The sequence below is a fragment of the Montipora capricornis genome, chromosome 4, assembly GCF_036669925.1.
Source record: "Montipora capricornis isolate CH-2021 chromosome 4, ASM3666992v2, whole genome shotgun sequence".
NCBI classification, from domain to species: Eukaryota; Metazoa; Cnidaria; class Anthozoa; order Scleractinia; family Acroporidae; genus Montipora; species Montipora capricornis.
In genome coordinates, this window is record NC_090886.1 from 22033087 (window position 1) to 22038879 (window position 5793).

At 37.7% G+C, this 5793-nt stretch overlaps 1 pseudogene; it reads right to left on the reverse strand.

The window, feature by feature from the left end:
- The window catches only part of LOC138046296 (uncharacterized), an 11979-nt pseudogene extending 7067 nt beyond the window's left edge, over positions 1-4912 (reverse strand).
- Positions 4913-5793: the final 881 nt, after the last annotated feature.

Genomic DNA, 5793 nt, shown 5'->3' on the forward strand with positions numbered 1-5793 from the left:
TTTAGGACTAGTGGAGCTTGTCTTCTTCTTCCTTTTCTGCTTAGACTCAACGGGAACATCTACAAGCTTGTCTGACAATGTACTCAATTCCAGAAACTTGGCATCCACCTCTTTTTGCTTCATCTCCCACTCATTTAGGCTGCTCCTCAGAAATTTATCAAAATCTGAAAAGGTATCATGAACACCGAGCTTTAGAAACGACATCTAGCGCAAATACAACCGCCTGAACAATTAGATGCTAGCCTAACAAGGGTACAGTTTCAGCATTAAATCAAAGAAAGTAGAACATCCTGAATTAGTCAATCAGCTTTAATAAAGATATTCTGGTATTATTCCATACCACTGCCTTTTTCAATCTTGACTGTTTCCTGTCTAACCCCATAATCTCTAGTGAACTCTCCATGTTCCGGAATTTCAGTGACATACTGCAAAAACAAATCATGCACTTTTGTTTGATACATCTATAGGAACATCTTGTCTAATCATCAATCAAAATTAAGCATCTGATTGCAACTATAATACCTTCATACACTGTAATTTACTAAAACTTACAAATGAAGAACAAATAAAGAACACAAGTGTTTCAGATACAATTTAATTAAGCTAAGGTTTTATCCAACATTTAAAAAGTATCAAAGTTCAAATACACCATTAATGATAAGAACATTTTTCCATGAATCTATCAGGTCAAGTCACTGTCCTTACAGGGTTTTCACCTGAGACCTTACCTATACAGAACACACTAGTAATATACCTATAGGTGGATTGAGTGTCTATTATTTCACCTCCAGCAACCAGCAACCAGCAACCAGCTACAATAATTTTTGTAATAATTATTAAAATGATACACTGTTAATCTAGGTAAACAAAGCATCTACTAACCATTTTCCTTTCTTCAAAAAATGTCACATAACCCAAGAGAACTTGTTTTCCAGTGCCAGGGCACTGCGTGTAGTATTTTGTCACTTCATCTATGAGAAGAGATCTTTCCACAATATTCCCAAAAATGTTCAACACTTCTCTCTCAAATGATCCTGTGGAAAAAAGCCACAGTCAAAATCAACAAACCAGAACGAAGAAAGCAAATGAAATGACAAAAAAAAAAAGAAGATAATTGGATAAATTGAACAGAAATTAATCTTTATTTCCCGCATGACAAAACTTAACAATTCACAGTTTCCACTTAACTGTCCTAAATACCTTTAGTAGTCTTTTAGAATCCTTGCGAATAAAATATCATAAAAAGGACATGTGATTTGATGAGGAAACGTTAATTAAATACACAAACCAGAAAAAGATGCCACTTTAATGTTTTTTCTTTCCACTGTTGTTTGCTAGCCAGGTCTCTCTTACACAGTTACCTGAGGAAATCCTTTGCAACTTTCAGGGTCATGGTCAGACAAGGTTTGATTAAGCTCATCAAGGGAGCCTACACGATGCGCGAATAATCCCAAGGAACCTAGCAGCTGTTCACAGTTCCGTATTTCACAATGCAGTGAGCAAAGATTAACGCTATTGAGGTCTTCTTCAAGAACAAATGTAAGGTCATCACGTAAACCAGTAAATCTTCAAGTAAATGAAAAAAGAGACTCAGTGTTATTATAAACTTGAGTTAACAAACATCATCCAGCTATGTATAAACCAATTATCTTAGATGTAAGAAAAAAGTAAAAAAATAACGGACAACACAACAATATTAAAATCAGGCTTTTTTTGCTGTCAACATGTGTAGCACACCAATCTAGTTTACTAATAAAAAACAAGGTCAGATGGAATTTAAGTAATTGAGTTTGTGTCCTGGATTGCTTGAGTGATGGGGAATTATTGTCTATCACTGTACACCATCTCACCTGCCAATGTTCACCTTGGATCGTAAGCAGTCAAGACACGTTTCATCTGGAGCAACTCCATGACATGTGCATGCCTCTATTTAAAAAAAAAAGGAAATCAAGACACAGCAATTAACATTGATACTAGGTATTTGCATGAATCATGCCATTGCCAAACATTAGAGATAACATTAATATTAGAAAAAAGGGAATATTTACCCTTATGGCATCACAGTAGGCACAAAATTCGGTCATGTACCCCTTGCCACCAAGAACATAATCTTCATCCTGATTTTTCCGCAGCAAAAGCAGAAGAGCTTTGTAATCAAGGGTAACTGCAAATTCAAAAATATTGAAAATAGAATAGCCAGGTGCTAAGCTATAAAACAGCAATAATTACATCACACTTAACCATATCAAATGTTTAAAAACTTGTTTATTGGCTTTGCCACCTTAATTATATAGACCAACTAACAATATTCTTGCAGATCTTCCAATTTTCTTTCATCAGTCCTTTAGAATGATGAGGTCATCAACACTGATATTGCTGTAAGCAGCACAATCATTTCATACCTTTTTTTTTGGGTGTAGAATAAGCTGTGATCTATTAAAATATGTAAGAAATTGCTGCAGCAAACTACAAATAGTAATTAAAATAACTGATGGCTTTCATTTACCTAATGGCTTGGCATAAAAGGCTTATGAATTCCTTCAAGTTTCCCACAATAGTGCTGAATTCTGGACTTCAACTATACGTCTAAGTTCTTCTCTAGAAAATAAACAATTTTGAAGCACGTTCAAAATTGACCCAAAAAAACTTGATGGATGTTGTAATTCATTGCACGGAGCTCTTCAATTGAAAGTTAATAGCAAATACAGTACTGTTGCGCAAAAATAAAAATTTATGAAAATGGGGTTATGTTTTGTTGACATTCTAAAAATTGATGTTTTCACAGTTGGTTTTAACACTTGAATCGCTTTTGTTTTTGCCCTTCACACCATCGTAGTGCCAGTAACTAACCAATGAATAAATTGTCACTGGCACCTAGTAATGAGTGCAATAATATCAACATGATTTACTTGTTGTCACATAGTACAGTGAAGGTTATTGTTACTGAATTATTATTTGAACTGAGCCTGTCTTTTAAACACCAACAAGTTGTCTGCATATTACAAAATTTTTAAAAACAAACCTCCTCTCTTTACAGTTGGCAGTGGCTACAGGATAAACAGATAGGGCACTTTCAGAACTTTTGTTCACAAAGTCAATGGGGGCAAGCCCAACAGCCACTTGATTTCTACCTAAAGAAATAGAAGAAAAGAAAATCAACAATTACAAGTTGTCCTAAAACATGCATTATTATGGAGTACTAGACAAATTTATAAGATTGTTTGTATTTTGCTGATAGAACGTAATACAGTGATGCCACCTACACACCAAAACACCCCATACTTTATTACTCCTTCACCAAAAAGTACTTAGGAAGTAGTAGTAGTAGTAGTAGTAGTACGGCAATGTTCAGCCAAACAGAAAGTTTATCAAGAACAGAATGCAGACGTTATTAGAATGAAAGTAAAAAATAAAGTTATGCTTGCAGTTTTGTAGAATGTAGATTACAGTGTACCATTTTTGCATCAGAAAGGAGCCAAGACTACCGAAACAAATCTTGACATGTTTTTTGATAATAAGGGTAAAGCAAGTCTGAGACATCTTTATTGTCTTTACCTCACAACATGCTTTCATACAGAAATATTCAAGAAGAAATTTACCTCCTAATTCTCGTCCATCAGGTTTGATGTTGAACTCCATTGTGTCTGTATTACCTGAATACAATCTTTGTTCCCTGACAGCCCACACCAATACACTAGCCAGGTCAACACCGCAAGAGTGGAACTCTGTGTTCATCTTGTGAATGGACAAAGTAGTGCGAACAACTTTGAACAAAAGCTTCTTCACTGCCTTTATTTCATTTTTGGTTATTAGCACTGCAGTATCACAGGGATGCTAGAACAAATGACATTAATATTTGCTAAAAATAGAAAAAAATCAGTCTTCTATCATTCACAGCTCGTGAAAATAACTCAGTATGCTGCAAGTTGTAGTCGTTTGAAAAGGGTGGTCTAAGCAGGTACAAACATGTTGTAAAGTTATAAATCACTCAAATGGGTGAATTAGGTCTGCTACAATCAGACATTCACAATCAGCAAATAAGCAATAGATCAATACTGCAATAACGTCCCCCTCTTCTTTGCTTCTATCTTTTAGGACTATGGACTAATTCATTGAAGAACCACACCTCCCCTATAGTTGAGGTACCTTGACATTTGCTCCCAAAGAAAAAAAGGCCAGAAGTACTCAACCAGCCCAACCCTCCACCCCCCCTCCCCCCTTCTCGTGGTACTGGCCAACACACCATCCACCTCTACAGCCACTCTCCTACATTCTTGAGCAACGTTTCTTTTTTGAGGGTTGGACCAATTGATCGCCTTTTCAATGTCTCCTCTATGACACTGCTGCTGCTGCTGCCGCTGTTGTTGCCGCTGCTGCTACTATCCTCGTTTGAGCTGCTATGAGATGGAGACGATGTAGCCAAAGGAGGAGGGGAAAAAGGAATGAAAGAACTCCAACATCGTTTTTCTCTTCAAGTTCCTTAATGTCCGACTCTAGCTTGGCGACTTTTAACCGCAATTTCTGAAATTCGTGGGAGCGATTCGATTGATCTCATCCCTAACAGAAGTAAATTCAGGCAATCCCACAAACCCCACCTGCGCCAAGAACACGCTGTCGAAGTAAAGCAGAGAGAAGGCCAAACGAAGACACAAAAAAAGCTTGGTTGGCTGCATGTTGAACGAGAAACCTCGCTTGGCAGGCTTAAGAACTGCTGGTGGCACAGAGCGTATTTCCTCAGGAAAACGGCGGAGAATTTCATTTTGTGCAAGCTTGTTTGGTTTAACACCAGAGACTCGATGTAAGGACATACCAGTGTTTTCCAGTGTTTTCCAGATTGATTGCCACTGATTCTTGAAAGCGACCATGGAAGATCGGAATGTGAACGCGACCAGCGGACGTCGTTCACATCCATAGTGAAATCGTGTGAATGATTCGAAAACCAAATTCATTGCGCTATGTAATTTGAATTTCGTGCGTAAGTTATCCATTGCTAACCTAGTAAACTTTTAACTTATAGAGCACCCTGCAGATTACAATGCTATAAAATCCTCGAAACACAGTGAGAACAATAGGATCTGTACCTTGTACAACTTTTTTGCCACCGGGAAGTCTGGAACCCAGCAGTATGACAGTCGCATGACAGCACACTGGCTGTTGTCGATTTCACATGATTGACATAATACAGTGCAGCAAGCGAGTTTTCTTCTGCAGAGAAACTCAACGTTTAATAGTGTCACAAATTGAAAACGTCAATGTCTACATTTACAGTTAGAGCCAGCGTTACCCAATGTCTTTTGAATGCAGTATTCTTATTCTCCGAGTCTTAATCTTTTCAGTATGTGACCGGAATTGACCTTTTGTGGTCTTAAGTTACAGAATGTCAGTGGCTGAGTTTATTTATTTCAATTTAATGTCCCAACAATAATTACAAGTAAATCCAAGTAAGAGAAAGGAGGAGAAATCGGATTTCCCATAATGCCTCGCTTCCAACTATATTATCAGCTCGATGTTGACACGTGATCTCTCATTCGCCATGGAGCTTCTCGGAGTGAACGCTGATGTGCTCTCTCCATCGCCATTGCTTTACGTCAATTGCTTAGACTTAGACAGTCGGAGTTATGTTAAATCTGCAAACTTAGCCTGTTGCCGATTCCCAACAGTCCTGGGACACATTAGTTTTCCAAAAGACTTATGAGAGCGGCGTCTTTGCTTGTTTGTGCGAACAGAAACGTTGAGCGATCTTGAAGCGAAGGCTTTGCCGGCGGTGATCAAGGTAAATCGATTTTTCCTTCA